Below are 21,552 nucleotides of genomic sequence, written 5' to 3' on the forward strand. Positions count from 1 at the left end.
AAATCATAGCCTGAAAACATGCAAGCGACAATGATGTTGAACACTTTTAAGTACATGTACATCTTGTTTGACGTGTGATTTAGAAGTAAAGATAGCATCCACTTTTTTCCACTACAAAGGCCAAAGCTAGCCATCCACAATAAATTGTATATTATAGATGTGTGCAAATACGTGCTACAGAAATATCGCTGTGGCTTTCATATATTTATCACTAACATCAGTTATTCATAATTCCAATATGAATGAGTAGGGAATTTGGGGCATCCGTCTTGCACAACTCTGACACACTATACTGTGAACCAGCAGAGGTAGCGCACGACACGAATCTGAAACAGTGTCAAGATGTGCTAATCAGTGACTTAAGCATTCAACGAGTCACTTGTCTCGCACATCATAAATCCAGGGGCCTATAAAATACACATGATGTGTCAAGCAGTGCACACTGGATGAATGTCCATGCAGGGAGTACTGTATCGGAACATTGGAGGCTGAATTCTTGAATCTTATGAATGCTTGGTTGAGGATTTATCAGATTACAACACAAATTTGACATGAATGATGAGAGTTCGCAGAACATAAACACATACGGCTAGTTATAAAATAATAACGTCATTTTTTACATTATTATTTGGATTATGGATTTTTCAGGTTACTGTCACTCGAGTAGCAGGAAAAAAAACACCAACATGTGGTGCGCCCCTTATAACGTGCCATACTGGCGCTCCCAGTATTTGGATAGTATTCAGGCATGAAAGCGTTCAAACAAAATGTCGTCAATCCAATTTACCGCATGAAATTTATCAAAACACTTCCCCTGTAAAATTATCCAAAAGTGCCTCGATTAAAAATAAAACTATTTTGAGCTGTAAGATAAAGATTTACATACGTTAGCACCATGTGCATGATGTGACAAATCTCTTGTGTGAGTTTGTGAGGTTCTTAAAAGATCCGGGGAAAACTCAAAGTTTCGGACACATCAAATTCACATCAAATCTTATCTATATTTAGCTGAAAAAATAAAGGAAAATTCTGCACAGCAAAAGTGCTGCAAGCCGTGGGGCAACGAACGTCCGTGAATCGTTATTTTGACTGGCCACACCACGTGCATGCGCCCTGCCGTGCTATCGTCACAAAAATTCCTTTCCTTCTCTTTTTCTCTGAGAGACTGGGACCAATGTAAAACCACCCATGACAAGGATAGAGTTGCAATAGGGTCAACCTCTTGAAAATTGTTAACGCTGTGCAACTGGTGCGCATGTGAAGATGTTGTTAACGCTGGGCGCCTGGTGCGCATGTGAAGATGTTGTTAACGCTGGGCGCCTGGTGCGCATGTGAAGATGTTGTTAACGCTGGGCGCCAGGTGCGCATGTGAAGCTGTTGTTAACGATGGGCGCCTGGTGTGCATGTGGAGATGTTGTTAACGCTGGGCGCCTGGTGCGCATGTGAAGATGTTGTTAACGCTGGGCGCCTGGTGTGCATGTGGAGATGTTGTTAACGCTGTGCAACTGGTGCGCATGTGAAGATGTTGTTAACGCTGGGCGCCTGGTGCGCATGTGAAGATGTTGTTAACGCTGGGCGCCAGGTGCGCATGTGAAGCTGTTGTTAACGATGGGCGCCTGGTGCGCATGTGAAGATGTTGTTAACGCTGGGCGCCTGGTGCGCATGTGGAGATGCCACAAGCTTGTGCATGGTTTGTGTACATTAAATAATAAAAATTGGAAAACTTAGCCATAATTTGTGTTAAAAAGACACAAAAATGACTTCTGCTTCCTCCCCTGATTACAAAGATTTAAGTCACGTCTAAAAGTCAAGATTTCTGAAACATGTACCTACACGTGCTTCGTAACCTTTAATTCAAATGATCTTCACTGTCCGTGTAAAATATCCACTACTAATAAATCAATACCCCTCTTAAAAGAAAAAAACAACTCTTCATTTTCTTGTCCAACTGAAGCTTGCCGGAATCTAACGGGATGAAATCCAATCCTAAATCCTAGCCGCACAGGGGCTTATTAAATGCATTACACAGATGCCATGGAGATCAGCAAACCAAACAGCCTGGGAATTACAATTGGAAATGCCAACGTCTGATGAGATATTGACCTCCGATGAAACAGGCCAGCCCTCTCCTCTTGCAAGCTTGTTTTTGTCAAGCTGTTAATTAGTCCGTACTTTCTCCTTTCTTGAAACTAATATGTAAGCCCCACCGTTGACTCTTGGAACAAGACTTAATAACATGGTCCCACACTAACTATTACCCATCATCATCATCACTGTGTGCTTAAAGTTACGAACAATCATTTGCATTTTTTGTATTTCTTTTATGTTCAAAGCAACAAATATTGCTGAAAATTTTAATGTTAGTTGGACGCATTTGTAACAACCAACCTGTTAAAGTTTCAGCTCAGTGGGTACTTGTTTGAGAAGAAAGAGTAGACCTACATGTACATGTGTGCATAATTTTGAGTCCCGTCAGTTGATTCAATTGACCTATCGCCGTTTGCGAGTTAGCCACGCCCCTTAGACAACCCAATGGAATGTTTGTATGCTAAGTTTTGTTTGTCTCAGACGTTGCGCATTCCGCGTCCATTTGTATATCATGTAATTGGACAATATTCCACAAGCTGCGTTGACGCGATTCTAACGCGAGTCTACCGCAATAGGTCAATTCGTAGCGCTTCCGATTCAAAAGTTGCCGTTTCGTATTTTGAATTGCACTCTTTTGTGTACACACCCTAAATCATTTTTAAAAATTTCAGTTTGAATTCCACTATTGGGTTTGTATTTTGAAAACTGGATATTCGACATCAATCTTAAAAAATTAAGCCTTTCATTATTTTTGCTGACACAAGCTAAAGAAAACGACTGGTGTTTTTGGATTCGACTGATCAGAGAGCTCCACATATTTTTTGTTCACAATATTTTATTTAAATCCCAATGCTACATGTACACCTAGTTCAATGAATCATAAAAATTCAGATGAATTAAATATTCTCAGAAATGCATTAGTAAAACATAACTTATGCATGACATGGTAAAAAAACCCTCATATTATTACATAAAGGTACATGTTGTATGCATACATGTACATGGACGACATATCTTCCAGTCCACCTATCGTGAACCATTCAGACATAAATAATTGATACTTTCCTCACTGATTTCCAAAGGCAATCTTGACCTTGTACCGCACAAACCGCAGCACGGAGTGCATACAACCATGGCACAATGTCGCAACTCCTAATTAGAAATGTTCATGCGCTCACCAAGTCTCTGTTTCCACACAATTATCAAATACTATCAATTCTCTCAGAGGTCTAAACAAATCCTTGTTTAAAAAATATCAGAATCATCAAAAAGGATGGTCAATATTTCAGATTTCATACATGTATAGTTTGTGGAATACCTATTTTAGTCATCTTTGATTTGCCACAATTTCCTATCCAATAAGACAAGGATAGAAAACATTTTTGTGATAATTTCTGATTTGCATTAATTTGGGGTGTTTTTTTTATGGGGGGATCTGCTTTTTGGATTTGCTTTTTGTTTGTTTGTTTGTTTATTTTTGACTAAAAGAGTCCCAGCTACAACACTTCATGACAAGCTCATGTTTTACAGAATTGTGTAGCACAATTATTAAATAAAACTCAGTCTTTTCTCTCATGTATCGGTACATGTACCAGTATACATTGTGGAAACACGTCATAAATTTGCTCGGATGAAAAACTTTTAAGTCAGCACAACTGTAGCAAGTGAAAACAAATACAACTTTACCAAAAAAAACAACAATAATTATGAAAAAAATTATTTGTCAGGGTAAAAATGTAGGAACTCAAGAATGATTCACCTGTTTGTTTCAACTCTGGTAATAATGCTAAGTGTCGGGGTAATCATTAAAATACTAGCTGCTTGCCCCGGCTCTTCTTCAAATACCGATCAGCGTTTCTTGGCATAAAGCTCACGACCCAAGCTATCCCGGACTCTTTACGACCATTTTTCTTTAACGACATTAACTGTCAGTAGTGTGTCCACAGAGACAAGGGAGAATGCAATAAATGGCGTAATTAGTCATTCCCTTGCTGCAGAGCTCATTCTTTGCTTCATTACATACATATACCTTAAGAAAATTTAGGTTTTTTTGTATACATTTACTGAATTTTTAAAGAAATAATGTAAATTAGAAACGCATCCTGTGGTCTTCAAATTTTTTAACAAAAAGGGAAATTCACTCAAATTTCCACAGAGAGGGAAAACAGGAACATTATCCTCCGGCAAACACCAATATTTGAAAGATAAAAATTAGCTCTAACCACCAGACCCTTTTGGCTAAGAACCATCCTCAATCCTGCAAAATCCTCCAATTGCCACTATCTAAAAATTTGGATAAGGCCTCAATCCTCCAAAATCACCTGTTATTTCTTGAATTTGTTGTTTGGTTGATGGGCAACCATTGTCTCAATCGTTCAAAATCCTCCAACAGTCACTGTTAAAGGCTGAGGCAGTGCCGATGACATTAAGAAGCAGTGCAGATGATATCGCGCATACTGCAGGGCTCAATTATGCACGGCTAAACATAAACAATGCATACAAACTCGACACAATGCATCCTCCAAAATAAACCGACAACTTTTTGCCAGTCAGCCTAAATCCTCCAAAATCTTTTAAAACCGCCTGGAGGATTTGAGAAGATTTAGGGTTGATGGCTCATGTTGTATTTGATAATGGATGCACTCTACCCAAAATAAGAAGGAATAGGCCTAAGGAGGAACATGTGAAAAACAACTGACAAAAAAAAAACAAGTAAAACAACCGACAGTAAAAAAACAAACCCACAATTTTTTACATGTAACAGGAAAAGATGTAGGAAGAAAAGAAGACACTGTTTTTGGTGCTACATGTTCAAATCCTCAGTTTTCTAAAATTAGAAACTTCATAAGCCATGTCAAACATGCAAAATGTGCATTACTGATAAATGCCAAAAACAGCAGCGTTAATTTGAGACTTCATGGAGTAATGGAAATAAATGAGAACGGCGCTTGGGATGACGACAAAGACAGAAGAAAGGGATCATTGAAGATCGCAAGGGAATTGTCAGGATGACATCTCCAGATGAAATTGGAGGATGTGGGATCGGACTGTGGCCTAAAATCTTGATGGAACTGTGGGGAAAGTCAACATGGTTTCCAGTTAGAACAAACAGGTCGGCAAAGGAAACATGGGGAAGACTGATCTGATATAGGATAACCGGCTGGGGGAAAAAATGCAAGACAGCCGGAAGAAAACGGGGTGTACAATGACACACTCTCTCAGCCAAAGAAAACAATGAAGAAGTAGGTTGCTGCAAGGATAGGTCAGCACTGTTTGCAATATCTGCATCAGTTGGACTCCATCATCTCCAACTCCCACTTACTAAGAACGGCAATTTCCGAAAGTATCATCGTTTTTTTCCCCAACATGAGTACCAGTCGAGAGTACCGGTAAACACTTTCCAGCTTGGAAAACAACTCACAAATACTACCTTTGTTTAGTTGAGAGGTGAATTCACAATTACAGTTTAAATGATGCATGCGCCAATATATACCCAAACTAAATGGACCAAACGATAAGAGTTATGGCTGTCTTAATGTTTCATCCATTTACTATTGCTATTAGATCTGATGTTTGTGGCATCCACTGGGATTAGGGAATAAAACTGGATGCTGGAAAGGAAAACAGGGCTCTGTTTTATGCAACTGTGAATTGTAAAGAAAGCCTTTTGTAAATAAAGCCTGAAGGCCGGTTTTCGACGTTTCAGAACATTCATTGTGAAATATTTCCAGCGTGATTTTTGACATGAGGTCACAAATTTGCATTCACTTTTGCTTTCCTGCTGAGTATGAATTGGCCTTCGATTGGTCATTTTGGAAAAAAAGTTAAAATGTCTCAAGGGACAACATACTTTTTTTCTAAAAGGAAATCAGAAAATTAAACCTCAAAAAGCCACCAAATTAAAGGCAGAGGACTTTTCTCGATCAATTTCTTCTCATTCATATGAATTAACATGAATGCCATAACAGCTGAAAATGTTTCCTGAGCACATTAGGATTGACTTTTTCTGACATTAAAATGCACCTGCTTATGTGACACTGGGATTATCACTAGGACTACCGGTGTGAACACTGCCTTCAGCTCCTGACATTTGACAAACTGTGCACTTACGTATACATGTACAAAATGTACATGTAGCTTGCTCTAGCAGAATCACGCACATTTTGCCAATATTTTACTAAAAACAAAATCTTTTATAATCAGTAAATCAAATCTAGGTTACGTGCCCAATAATAACCAATTTTTAATATGATTAATAATCAGAGAATCCCTTCTCAAGGGTGAAGCTACACAGAAAGACTTCCATGACAACATGTTCTCCATTGAACACGAGATACAAGAATTTACATCGGCTATAAGATAACCATTGACTTTTCAGTGCCAACAAAATTTGCCTTTTTCCTCACACTCACAGGGGTGCACACCTGTAAATAGGCCAAAAATCCGTCCGCCGAGCTCATGAATAAAAGTTATACCCCTCAAAATATTCTATATTAGAGAGTTTTGAGAGCCATAAAATTGGGGAATTGATGAGATATGGTAATAAACCTCTGGCCCGGACTTGGGGCTTCCAATTCTGAGCATTTTGGATGCTATTGGGCTCGAAAGTGGCACTATTTTGCCATGTTGTGGAGGGATCGTTTTTCAAGATGGCTACTTTTCCGCTTTGGGGAAAATAGGGGTCGTCTTCTTTGGGTGAGAATATCTCGAAAAGTCAATGGTCAACCCACCAAAAAATGAAAAGAAAATGAAAGATGACACATTGATCATCATTTTTCGGTGCAGCTTGAATACCTGTGAGAGTTCTGAGATCTTTAAAAGAATTTTGAAGTATGCGCATTTAGCACTAGTGTCTATGGGATTTTTTTTTTTGCAGGGTTGCACCCACAGATAATACAGAAATACTTCTTTTTTATTTTGTCACCCAAAAAAAATGATGGCCTTGTCCTGGCCGTAGTCCTGTCAGCATGATCTACCGGTAATTAAGTTTCTTTTGCCCTGCCTATCACGGTAAAAAAAAAAAAGAAGAACAAAAAAAATCGGTTTGCTAAATTTGTAGTACAAACACAACCGCTCTGCGAGCATTTGGACTAGGGTATGCATACAGAGAGATAACATCACATTGAGGGTATATATATGCAGTAATGCATTAAGATTAGTGTATTACACGCTACTTTAGGGTTGAGGCTATACATGTACACACATGTAATTTGTAAAGGGAGTTGTAAAACTGCAATAATTGTACTGCGCTCTGTAAAAGGCTTAGAGCTTGAAGCCTTACATTTATGGGTTTTCTCTGTTTGAAGGGCCCATGCAATGTATTGTTTTTAATGCAATCCTTGGAAGTGCACATTTGCGTCCCTTTTAACCTTGATTTTCAGTTTTTGTTTTTGCCATTTACATAAGGGCACATTGGTGTCATTTTCGTTTTTCTGCCGTTGCCAATTTCCATATTCATGAGCAAAAGTGTGATGTCATTTCAGGCAGAAACCTCAATGTTACAGTTATTTCAGCACCAACAGTTGCCAGAATTTGGGATATTTTGCTGTCATAAATTTTTCTTTGTTGATTTGTCGTTGTGTCATGCATGGCAGTAAGCCAATGAGCAAACTTTTCTCACAAATGTTTTCAATAAGCAAAGTTTTGGGCTCACAGTTTGAACAGAAAACCAGTGTCTTCCTGAAATGACATCACAGCAACACGACCCTCAGTTGTCTGGAAAAGCATGGACATTTTTTTTACCCTAACTCCCGAGTGTCTTTTACTAAGTACTGGACCAATTCCGCCAAAATCCATCACTGTGCCTGCTTCACATAATGCATTAGGACCAAATCCGCTGAAATCTACCACAAGACTACCACTGCTATAGGTAGATTTTGATGGACTTCGCTACCAAAATCCCAAAAATGGGGCAATGGATTTTGAAGGATTTGGGGTGGTTAGGGTTAATGTTTAAAAAAGTGCACTTTTCCATAAACTTAACCAAAAAGAGATGGCAAATAGCTTTCATACAATTAAGAAAAGTAGAACGTTGCACAAAATGTGTTCCTACCGGTAAGTAAAATTTATGTCATGAACGCTTTAATGTTGTGCAGTTTTACTGGAAACATTCTACAGACCTCCTATGCCAAACAATGCTGGAGAACAGATGTTAAAGATTCTTTTGTTATTGTAATAAGGATGTGCGCCAATAATAACAATCTCTGTTTTTGAGTGCTTTTTTTTAATAAAAATGGTGATAATATTAATTTCACTGTTTCAGTTGCAAACAAAGTATGCTATTTTTACAATAGAGATGGTCACATATCACAATGTATTAAGTCTGATTTTGAAACATAATATTTATCAGACTAATAAGCAACATAATGTATACGTGCACATTATGAATTATACAACACCTGAATAAATCCCTGTCATCTGATTGGTGGATCGTTGATCACATGTCATTGAATTATTCGTACCAATGCACGGCGCGCGCGTGGCGCGCAGCGCGCAGTGCAATGGAAGTTCTATTGCACTGTGAATAGAACTTCCATTGCACGGTGTCGCTGCTGCTGGTGGTGGCGCTCTTTTAAATCGAGATAAATTGAATATGATTGTTCTTAACCTGTCGAACAGTTTGCATTAATATAGATATGATGAACTTGTCGCACTTTTAAACAGTTTTTAACCTGAATAAATTGGCTATTAAAAGTCAACCAATCAGATGACAAGGATTTATTCAGGTGTTACATAAAACAAATAATGAATGTTTCACGTTCGTGCAATGGAAAGAATAATTTCATTCGGTGACAGATGAAATGTTCCATTCCACTCACAAACATTCATTATTTGTATAATGTCCTCAGAAAACACTTTTTTTTTTTTTTTACAGTTGAAGTGAAATAAGCCGAACAGTGTAAAAAAAGTGAGTTAGAAATGTACTTCTAGTGGAATTTGTCACCTTTTGTACTGTTTATTTTGAAAATACAGGTACACGTAATCTCATTAAAAGAGAAATACATGTACCATGATAACTTTAATTGACGTGCTGGCAAGAACACCTAAAAATACATGTCATAGTTCTATAAAAAAAAAAATTCTGGTCACTATACATGTATGTACCTGACAGGCAGATCAGCTTTTAGTAATTCCGTGAAATTTTGAAAGCATTTCTTTGTAATAATATCTACGCAATATAATTTCATTCCACGCAGGGATATGCGGGTACTATTACCTGACAAAACTTGTCAAGTATGCATGACATATCTTAACCAAAAAGAAATAAAAAAATAAAAAGATCACTGTCATCAGCGCCATGGAAATAATACTTGAGACGCAGATCAAATCATTTGGCGTGTGGAGTGTAGGACCTAGAAGATTTTTTTGTCCCTTTTTTCTTCTTTCCCTGATGATTTTGTTACCCGAGGGCAATATCTTGAGAGGCAGGCACCTGGCATTGCAGACAGTGACTTGCTGTCAGCGTAGCCCCAAATCCAGCAGCGGGCCATCGACCCAGTGAGTCGGCAGAGTCTGTAAAAACCAGCTTCTCTGCGTATCTTTGGCCAAACAGTATTTGCCAGTGACTAGTATAATCCGTACATCAATGGTTATATTTGACCATGAGTGACTAGTGAAGGCTGGAGTATCCGATTCGACCTTTGCTCCCCCTGCCCAGCTAGGCCGTGGATGGTTTCAACATCCGCATTTTGAGTTTTCCTGTGCGAGGCTTGCCTATGATAGTTGTCGAAAGGAGTCTCTGGCTGCGGCTACGCATTGAGATGATGTTAATAAGGTTAGCCACATTGATGCATAATTACTGCGACACATTATGCATATTCTTTCTGCACATGTCACAAAAGAGAACCCAGACCGTGCCTTTGTGTACACTCTACGGAGTCTAAGACAGGAAATTTCTACGCAAGCCTCAAGGCTTTCACAACATGCTGATTAACTCAGCTTTCCTTGTACACATAATTTTTTTTCAAATAAAATTATATCTGATTTTGAACTGACTTCCAGAGAATCCTTTTAATTATTTCGCTACATGTAGCTGCAGTGATTCCTTTTGCTACCTAACACCCCGACTATTGCAAATGCACTATGAGGCCCGCATGTGTGCTCCAAATGTTTTTTTAAGCGATTTCTTAAAAATGCTTTCTTACCGGTAGTATTTCTAAGCAATGGATTTGCTTCATTAAATTAGCTTACATGACATAACCAAACGGTCATGCAAAACACTCGTTTTGACTGGATCTTGCAAGTTGATAAGCATTGGCATACCGGGGTAGCTTCCACTTTGAAGCTTAACAGAATTAGGCCTCGACTCTTATTATTGGTTTAAGCATACATGAATTACACCTTTCAACAATGAAAACATAGGTAAAGTAGTGCATTTAGTCACTTTGCATATTGTCACTGTGTTTCACGAACTGAAACGCAAGTACTGTGTGCGCGCACTTTGTGAGAACCACGTAATACATCATTTTGGTTTCACAAACTGACACACAAGCATTTGGTAGAAATATAATTCGGAGAAAAATGCCTTGAAAGGTTTGACACGAATTTACTTCATCGGTATGCTTGTGGGGTTTATGGAAACATTTAACTAAAAACTTTTAGATTGGTGAAATCAAGAAAGATTTCAGTTTGTGAAAACAAAAATGTATGGAGTGCGTGCACGCAGGACTTGCGTACTAGCTCGTGAAAACCAAAATTACGCAGTACTGTACAGTGTTCGCGCATGGCACGCACTAACCACCGAGTGTCAGTTTGTGGTGTCAGTGATGATAAATCTGTATTTTGAGCAGAGGTATTGCTAATGGAAAAAGTCATCTTGAAACTATCAACTATTCAGCTTCGAAGTATTTCTTGTTGTTTATAAATGTATTATTTGCCTTTTTAATGGTATGCATGTATTTTGAATGTTGAAAGAGAAGGTTACCAGTTGCTTTGACATTACTTTTGTATTGTAACATCTTTATTTGAAGACTTACACAAAAGGAACAGGCATCACTTATCCCAGCCAGCCTAGGAACCAATAAGGAAGAAGCAAGCAACTCAGCACAGGGGTTTGAATACTTACACATATTGAATACTTCCTAATCTGTTCCTGCATGAAGGCGGAGTCCTCGGACCCCGCATCCGAGAAAGTCCTGTCCCTGAAGTCATTGTCTGGCATGAATTCCACCTGAACCTCTGGGATGACCACCTGGTTGGGGTAGGCATTTGGCGACGGTGAAGGCATGGTGATGGTAAGGGAGGAGCACGGTACGCCTGGACGGGTATCAAATGATGGGTACAGGTACTGGCATGCATGGAGAGCCGGGTCCTCAACGACTCCGGCCCAAAAACGGTTGTCCTGGCAACACACACACCCACACGATCCCCAGACAGGAATCGATCCAACTCACACAGGAAGAAAGACGGACCTAAAGTCGATGGACAGACTCAGTTTCCACAGGTGGCAGAGTACTTTTTCATCCCCGACAAAGTGCAAGCGAAACTTTACAACACTGCTATCTGAAATCCCCGAGATAACTAATAAATCCGGTGGCGTCCTGCTGAACGGTTCAAAACGCCAGGGGAATAAAAGTCATGGGAGACGTTCCGATAATATTTGAACTTGCTGGTTAAATCTGAATCATCAGTCGCCAATTTTTGGATGAGCTTTTTCACACAGTATTTGTAGAGAGTAGCGCCGTTTTAACTTCTTAAAATCCTCCGTAAAAAATGGATTGATTCAACTGGAGCTCCTTAGTATTACTGGTACAAAAAGTATAACAAAGAGTACACAATTCCGCGTCTTAATGTGGTTTTTCGCGCAAACTTGCCAGCAAGCGTGACACGAGAACCCAGCGCGGAACAGTGCTAGCACCTCATCTGCTTTGCCTCTGCAGCGACAGAGGTAGTGGCTAAGCACAGGTTAATCAAGATATTACAGAATCAGCAACTGAAAGATGGATCGTTGCCATCAGTCTGCCTCCCAGCATGTCTCGGCTTCCTCTCCCAGAGATGCTGTAGATATATTCCGCCGATCAGAGTGCAACAATAAGATTGATCAGCTCCACTATTCCACACACACTGACTGCATGGCCATGTGGGCACACGAAAAAGAAAGAACGAAAAAAGTGAGGTGGCACCTGCGAAGGCTTTCGCAGCAGCAGCAACAGCAGCAGCAGTGACACTAGTGTGTGTACAGTGTAGCGGAGACACGCATGTAATGAGAGACCGTATCATTCACAGAAGCCTGCATGGCTGCAAGCTGTGTTGATCCTCGCAGGCAGCCAACTGGATGGACAATTATTCCATCTGAGGGAGATCGTCCGAACCAATGGGGGAGAATAAAAGGAAGTAAAGCCGAGGAAGGCTGGGACAGTCAATGAAAAACCCACGATACGAGCCGCTTCCAGATTACTGCTATCACCGCAAGCTGGACTGCACAGTGTAACTCAATGCCCTGACTGCCACACACAAATCTGCAGGTTGCCATGGAAACCCAACCGTCTCAGACATTGTTACGCAAATTACATTAAAGCACACGTGGCCGTCATCTTTTGTTGGTTCGTGGTCAATCAGGAGACAGTGGGGGCTAAGTTGGCCGGGGTTCTGATGAATTCCCAGGGAGCACAGAATTGACAATCAGCTTTGAACCAGGGCTTGTATCGGTTGTGTAAAAAAAAAAAAATCCAAACAGCGAGTCCAACGAGTCGTGTTTAACGTGACTTGGGGGGCTGCCGCGCACGGACCTACTCAGTAGTGTATATGCATGCAAAGATGTGCCAATTGATTCAGTCCAGTACATAAATATATCGGCCTGTCGTCAGCTGCAGTGTGTACATACGGGTCAATATTGGCGGTAAGGAGAACGGCTGGGGTGAATTTATCTCCTGGAGAGTAAAGCACAACCGATCGTCGTCAGTTGCCGACCTGCTGGGAAGGCGGTCTCTAGGACACATTTTTATCATCAGCCAACTGACAACGAGTTACACTTGGCCGGCCTACATTTAAAAGGGCCCATTACCGTCCACCACACTTGAATTATTCAAAAGTAACGATTCTTCGCGGGTTTCGAGGAAACTGGAGAAAGGGAAATGCCTTCAATGCACCTGCTAACGAGAGAAAGGGGGAAGGGGGGGAGGGTTTGAAGATCGAGGGATAGGACTAATCGCAAGCTTCTTTTGTACATGCATAATGGAAACATATCAGCCGTAAAAGTGGAGGATTCTGAGGGAATTACATGTTCGTCCCTGCTAGCGGGGTGGCAATTTTATGATAAGAACTCCAGCTAGGATTTGGCGAAGTAGACCTAATGAGATTCTAGTCAATATTGCGTCTCCCTCCCCTGGAAAGCCCCTCAAGGAGGTTGCCAGATGAGGCAGATTTGCTTGATACATGCGGCTTATCATCACGCTCACTGCTTCATTACGTCAGCTCAAGGAATCCGTCTTATTCTTTCCCTCATCGTCTGGGAAGGTGTTTTTAACAAAATATAAATTCTGCAAAAAGTTACAAAAGGGCAGTTCCAGTCTCTGATGTACATTTGTAATAATTCAACAATGTGCATGCTGAAATGTTATAATCATAAAGTTGTTTTTAATTCTGATAAAACGTAGGCCTATCAGTTAGTTACTAGTACTACATATTCATTGAACAATGATTTATAAAAGAATTTAGTAGAACCATCATGGTGTCGGATGTAGTCAGGCACATGGTGTTTTCTGTGCATACTTATTGATTAATTTAAAATAACAGCTAAACTGTTGAACCTTTTTTTTAGATCAATATAAATGATGTTTCAATGAAAAACAGATAATAAACATGATGCATTTCTGGCATCTGGATTTTTGGAAGCTTTGATATTGAGGTTTATAATTCTGTGGAATAGTAATATATGGTAAGAGGAAACTTTGTTTTAAAGATTGACGAAGTTACACTGTGACATTTGCTTTTGTTATTGCAAGATGTCTGTTTCGGCAGTATTTGGCCCTCACAACCATGCATAAAACATGTTTACAATGGTCAGATTCTTTAAAAAATAATCATTTCCCAACGGCCAATTTCACAGGATGCCAAATTCCCCCCCCCCCCACAAAAAAAATGCCAGACAAATTAAATTTTGCCATTACAATGTAGGTAACCTGAAACCATTTACACAAACAATATTCAGTGCTTGGCATTTTAAAACCTCTTAAGAAAACTCCTTTGGCAGTGCTCAAATAATACGTATACGTGTGTATGCAGCTCTGAAAAACTCCATACATTATTTTAAAAAATCCAAATGCATTTTATTTAAATAAAAAATTCTTTGTACAATTCCTTTCAGGAGGGTGATTAGAGTTTATACAGTAAAGTAAATAATATGTAATTTTCGCTGTTTAACTTGAAAAAAAAAGGAGTGTTCTTCCCTTTTATTACAAAATTTGCATGCACAATGGAGAATTATTCTACAAAAATCCAAGGTATTTTGGGGAAAAAGTGAGTGTTCTCTTCATTTATTACAAAATCTCAATGCTCATTAGAGGATTATTATATAAAATTCCAAATTTTTAATTCAATTTTCAGAGCCACATTTGCAATTTGAACCTTTACTTGCTCGCTAATTTTTCACTTGTTCAATCTCCACAATGCCACCCGCATACATGTGCAAACACAAGAAATTGGTGTCACGGATAATTTAGTAGTCACTCGTCAACTACGCGGTTGCTAAGGAAATAAGAAGTATTTAATTTTTACGGTCAGGTGCCGGTAAGCATATCCATGGCAACGCAAACTATCTGATGTCTATTTGAACAATGCCTGTACAGTGTTTGGCATTATGCTTGAACAATGAGGTAGTAATTAATGGGAACCGCAGACAGGTATATGGAGGCAGAGTACAGGGGTATATAATGGAAACCCAGCGGCCATATCACAAGGTAACGACTACATGTACATGTATGACTTGGCCTAAAAGCCTCGTTACAGGTAATATGTACAGCATTTGCTTTTATACTGTACTTTTCAAAAATGGATGGATTTGGGGGTTAGTATTTTATAGTACATATTATTACACGGACCTGTTTAAAGTTTTGTGTACCTGGAAAAACCAAGGAAAAAATGCTGTTCTTGTAGTCTGGTTCCTTGACCCTAATAAAGATGAAACAGAGCAATTTATAGACGTCAGGGTATTGTCAGGTCGAGGAACAAGACTAGCTGGCCCGCACCCATTCAAGGGTGTGTAACCTATTGCCAACAAATGTGGACCAACTAAATTTGTAAGTTGGGGCAGTATTTGATAAAAGTCAGGTGTTTGTCTAAAAATTCCACTTTTCTTGAAAATGACAGCACACCGGGTGCCATGATTTCACAGGATGCTTGAGACTATGGTATCATTCACTTACAGTCAAGTAAGGTATTTCATAATAATTTGGTAGTTTTGTTTTTTGATGTTTGCAAATGTTGTATGTTACCTTTAATTCCATAAGTTTCACAAATTAAAGCTAACAGGATCACTTTCTCTTCATAATTTAATCAAATTTTAAGCAACCAAATTGCTCTAAATCTTACATTGTATGTAGGGTGCATGGCTAATCCTTGAAGTTGAGCTCAGAGGCTACTAAACACACTTCGTGAAAACATACGCACATTTTGTTTGGCCTCTTCACTGATGCTAACTCATGTTAAAAAGTGTGTCCACAGACACAGTTTTTTTAAAATCACCTTCAATGACTGTTTTCTTTCGATCAAAATGATTTCTAATCATCAGTTAATTCTGATGATTTGTATATTTCAGGTCAATCCAGTCAGTCAGAAGTTTGCAGCAGTTTCATTCATTTTCATGTTCGCAATCGTTTCCAGCGGAATAATCTCACAGGGAAATTAGGACCAGGCATACATCTTCACTTTGAGCAAGTTTTTGTCCTCAATAAACTTCGTTAAATCTGTGTATATGTTTCCAGGTAATTAATTACCTGCATTCCTGAGAGCCTTTAAAACATAGAACGCCGAGGTCAAGCAAGAATAAATTGTTGTTTTTGTTGTGGAAAGTTGAAAAAATAAATTGACTGGAGCGGGGTTTCAAACTGCGACCTCCGGATAACCCTTCCGGTGCTCTACCTAGTCAGTTTCCCTTTGTGGCTCATTTGAGAATTTTTAAGAATAAATAGTGACAAAGAAAACATGACAAAATATTAAAAAGCAGAGTATGGATTAGACTAGGGACCATGCATACATGACGACAAACACCCTCAAAGCCACTGAATTAGTATTTGAGTGGTATGACTATTACCTGATTACCGGTACTACAACCATGTAGAATGACTGACCAGTCTAGTCTGATGTGTACATGTGTGGAATGCAATGGTCGTGTGTGCATGTGTGAATATTTCTACTTTAACCCAGCATCCTACATGTAGGTCAAAGGGACACTGAGGCATTGGGGCAATTCCACAGTTACTCATGTTACATTTTTGATATACTTTTGAGTTTCCTTGGGCTGTAATTACCTTACTGAAAAGGTTTAATAACTGTTATCCCCATGGTAGATAGAGTAAACCTAGACCTACCTAAGCACCAAGGATGACATCCAGAAAAATGTATGATAAACAAGACGCACAAAATCGGTTACTCACGTTACGAAAATGTAACGTGAGTAACCGATTTTGTGCGTCTTGTTTATCATACATAACACATTTTTCTGGATGTCATCTTTGGTGCTTAGGTAGGTCTAGGTTTACTCTATCTACATGTACCATGGGGATAACAGCTATTAAACCTTTTCAGTAAGGTAATTACAGCCCAAGGTAATTACAGCCCAAGGAAACTCAAAAGTACATCAAAAATGTAACATGAGTAACCATGGAATTGCCCATTGGAAGATCTCAGACTCTAAATCTAATGGATAACTGTAAAATTGAATCCTTAATCCAGTGGTGTAGGCCTGCCATTTCATATCATTAGACTTCACTCTCTTTGAGTGCGGATGCTTCATGTCACTAAAAATCTCAATCCTGGCGAATAGCATTGAGTCCATCTTGAAACACCTATTAGGTTATGAAATCACCATTCCCGATTGTAAGACTAGCAGTTAAAATCCAACACTATGGTTCATACCTCTTCTATTGTGTGAACATGTTCAAACACTAAAACTCAAAATTCAAAATTTTACTTCAAACTAACAAAGAGTATTTCCGACAACCACTTTATTTTTACATGAACAGCTTTAAATTTGGTACAGTATATATAAACAGCCATTTTGTATATAAAATTAATGGGAAAATTTATCCAAGCAAGCTTTTCCTGCAGCCAATAACGGCTGTCAGGATAATTGAACAGGTCTCTACATTCCAATCAATGGGCTTTAGGCCGAGGCAGATCTATTGGTCGCATCCTGTCCTGCTGTGCAGGCAAATGAATTGGTTTCTTTTCAGTGCACACACAGTAGACTGAACGCGGTCTTGAAACAAAATAATCTCAGTACTGGCGCGGCAAACTGAAAGCTTGTCAACAGAGGGCGCTATGCAACACTCACAGTAAAACTTGAGTTTTGCCTCCCAGTTAGCAATATCCTCAAGGAGTCAAAGTTTTTTTTCAGACCTTCGCTTTGTCTCTCCTCTGATACGCGAGAATTTTAGAGGACTTAAGGTCAAGACAGGTCATTGTTTTTGTTTCAGCAACATTTCATCTTATAATATTAGGCCAAAGTACTTTCACATGGTGTTGACATTAAAAGTACATGTATAAAGGACCATGAAGTATATTTTTTTTCATGCAATACTTCGAAATGAACCTCTGTGTTCCCATTTAATTTCACATTCAATCCTCATATTTCCAATTTCAAGAGTATTTTGGCATTTTTTTGGTATGTATGTGAATTTCTATATTCATGAGCAAAACCATGTCATTCAGGGCAGAAACGTATGGCATCTTCAAACCAAAAGTGCGAGAATTTTTGATTTCTTTTTGTTGTGGTACTTTTCCCCCATATTTGAAGAATCAATGTTGTTTCAGTACTTGACAGTATTAAAGTCAATAAAGATACATGTAACTTTTGCACAAATGTTTTCAAGGAACCATTTTTGGGATTAACAATTTGAACACCCCCCCCCCTTCCCCCTGAACTGCATAGTGTGTGCCTTAGATGACACAACATACATGTACATGTACAACAATGCAACAGCGCCCTCAGTTGTCAGATAAAGCATGGAACAACTTTTAAAAGTGCACTTTACAATCTTTTAACCCCAAATAGGATATCTCATATTTTTCATACATTTAAGTATGTTCCAGTGAATCCAGTGTAAGATTCATGTCATGATCCCTTTAAAAAAAATATGACGCGGTTGAAAATAAGTTGGTGAAGTTTATATGAAGCGAAGCCGAGAATAAAAACAATTTTAATAGCAAATATTGCTACACTGACCTGTTTCAAGTTTGTGTTCGTAAATGCTGGAAAAACCTAGAAAAAATGCTCTTCTAGTCTGGTACCCTGACCCTACTTCAGACGAAACAGAGCAATTTATAGACGTAGGGGTATTGTAAGGTCAGGGAACCAGACTAGCTGGTTTACACCCGTTCACGGATGTGAAATTGACAGCAAACAAAATGTGTATTTACTAAATTTGGTAAATTGGGGGCAGTGTTTCAAAAGTCAGTTTTTTCCAACGATGGTAGACCGACCATTGTTGGAAATTGATACAAACATTCCACTTTTCTCGAAAATGAAAGCACACCGCTTGCGATGACTTTACAGGATGTTTGAGACTATTATTCACTTCAGGTATTTCATAATAATTTGGTAGTTTTGTTTCTTGATGTTTGCAAATGTTTTACATATTACCTTTAAAAACATTTATACGTGTAATGGTACCACTAAGGAGACACGGTATCGTAATTTCTTCGCTTGATGGGAGACATCGGTCCTAAGGGAGACGTTTTCATTTCTTCCTAATGTCACAGCCCCCTTTAGAGGCACAATTTTACCCTCGCAATTAGGTTATATTTGTTGCTCGTTGTCTAATTAGTAAACATACCAGTACCAAAATTCGTGGAAAAAGGACAAGGGAATATTGGGTTAGGGCAGTTTTGAGCACAAGTCTATGGCGATGTCTCCAAATGTCCAATCCAGGGTAATTATTATAAGCAATATTATTTTGACAAGGAAAGTTCCTAAAATCTTCTACTGTAAATCGTGTCAAACAATGAGAGATAGTTTCATGCTTCACAAGTCATTGACATCCTTTTCAATTTGGGGATTCTTGGAAGAGCTAATCCTGTCGAGTGCCGTCTCGACACTTAAGAGTAGGCAGTGACCGCAGGGAGGAAAAACCGCAAGACACGCTCCTAAATGCCACAAGTTGATGAGATATATTGGATGCAGTCTAGCGTAAGTCGGCAGCTAATAAAGTTGGTTATGATAATGAATCCATTCAATGAAACATTCTGATCTTGTCACCACATGTTTATCTTCTTGCTTTATCATTTATTCAGAGTATTACTCGTTGGGGAAAAAAGTCACAACACTGATCACTTTTTTGGTTTAAAATTCAGGCAATCAGGTTCTGTGTTATTTGTTAACAGCTTCGAAAATGAGTACCAGATTGTGTTGCAAAGTGCTTTAATTAAAAGCAACCAGTGGAATCCCAGAAGATAAGAAGATGTTGCCTCTTATCATACTAGGTGTCTATAGTACACCTTTACTGGTATGTCACAGCTGCCACTACAGCCCAAACATTACACGTTAGTGAGCTGCTTGGTGCAGATATAATGTACATGTACGTCAACTACATCTTGCCAATGATGGTTTATTTTATTCAGTGAAATCAACTACCGGTAATGATAAACTCATTGCCAAAAAAAAAAAAATAGAGACAATACGCACTTGGCATCACAGTGGCGCACCCAGGATTTGGTTTTTTGGGGGGGGGGGGCTCAATTTTTTTGTCAAAAATGTTGCCCAAAATATTTGGCCGCAGATTTTTTTTCGGGGGGCGGACTATTTTGGCGTTGGTGGCGCCACTGACACCCCTATTATACTACTCGAAAATAGGCCACATACATATCACCAAGGTAAAATCATGGGACTAAAAAAACAAATTATCCCCCCCCCCAAAAAAAAAATTTAACAAAAATTTACCTGGGGGGGGGGGGCTCAAGCCCCCGAGGTCCCCCCCCCCCCCCCCCCCCCCCCCCCCCCCGGGTGAGCCACTGTGGCATCATTGAATTTGCCATCTATAGGGTTGCAACTGCATTTTTGTTTCTTTTTTTTCTAGGGTTTTTTTTAACGACCGCCCTTTAAGGCAAAAAGAATGAGACAAAGAAATACAAGGGGATGCCTTTATGTCAAATACATGTAAGAGTGCCTAACAAAACAGTACGCAAATAAGCATATATGCGGTGACTATGTATCCTAGCAAATTCATGGTCAACTGTTACCTTATAGTTATTAATTTCATCTGTCCTTGAATGTTTACATGCGGTAACATACAAACACAAAGCAATAGATCGGGGCGGGCTGACGTCATCCGATGAAAACATCTATTCATTTGCACACCAGTTTTCATCCGTTGCTATGTGTTACCATTCAGCAATCCAGATACAAAACCATTGAGTTCCGAGAACATAGGCAGCTAGATAAGCCAACATGTACAATTCCCGGATGTCCGTGCCCACCTACGGGCATGCAACTGGGAATTGGACAAAAAAACAAGGACATTTAAAGCTTCACAAGACTCTATACAGTGTTGTTTTTTTTCAATTTTTAATGGCATAAGTGATAAGTCAAAAACGAAGAAAAATCCTTGATCTGAGGAAAAGTTGCATGCCTGAATAGAAGTCTTGTGAATAAAAACTGACGTTATGCACAGAACAAAACATTCCAACTAAAATCGCTCAAATGTATGTTACGTGTACTTCCCCCCCCCCCCAAAAGAAATACCCTTTGTAAAATTACGATGTATACAAATGGATGATGACATTTTCCAAGGGTCTAAAACCTCCTATAGTGGTAGCTGCACCGCGTATACGGTATCTCAAATTGGCGCTAACACCGTCCGTTGATTACAACTACATTATATCAGCGGCATCGTGTCAGTGAAGATTACATACACGTGTACATGGAAAGGGTATGCCCAATAAATGTCAAGGGCTCTAAGTGCATGCTCATAAGCATGAACAATAATGACATGCATGCACTACTGTGATGTACATACATGTCTAGGTTTTGGCTCAAGAGTGAGGGGGGGGGGTAATTTTTTTCAGAAAATTCATTCCATTATTTGTCTAAAAATGGTTAACAGAAGAGGGAAGGGGGATATTACCAGTAGTGGTTCTAAAGTACTAGTAATTTCTTTTCCTAAAAACAAAAACAAAAGCGAATTTGGCAACATGTCTTAGGGTTGGGGAGAAGGTTGCCCTGCACCCATCACTGCATATTACCAGTCAGTGGTTCTGAAGAGCTGGTGCTTTCTTTTCCTAGAAACAAAAACAAAAGCGAAATTGGCAACA

The sequence above is a fragment of the Patiria miniata genome, unplaced genomic scaffold (assembly GCF_015706575.1).
Source record: "Patiria miniata isolate m_02_andy unplaced genomic scaffold, ASM1570657v1 HiC_scaffold_7, whole genome shotgun sequence".
Lineage (NCBI taxonomy): Eukaryota > Metazoa > Echinodermata > Asteroidea > Valvatida > Asterinidae > Patiria > Patiria miniata.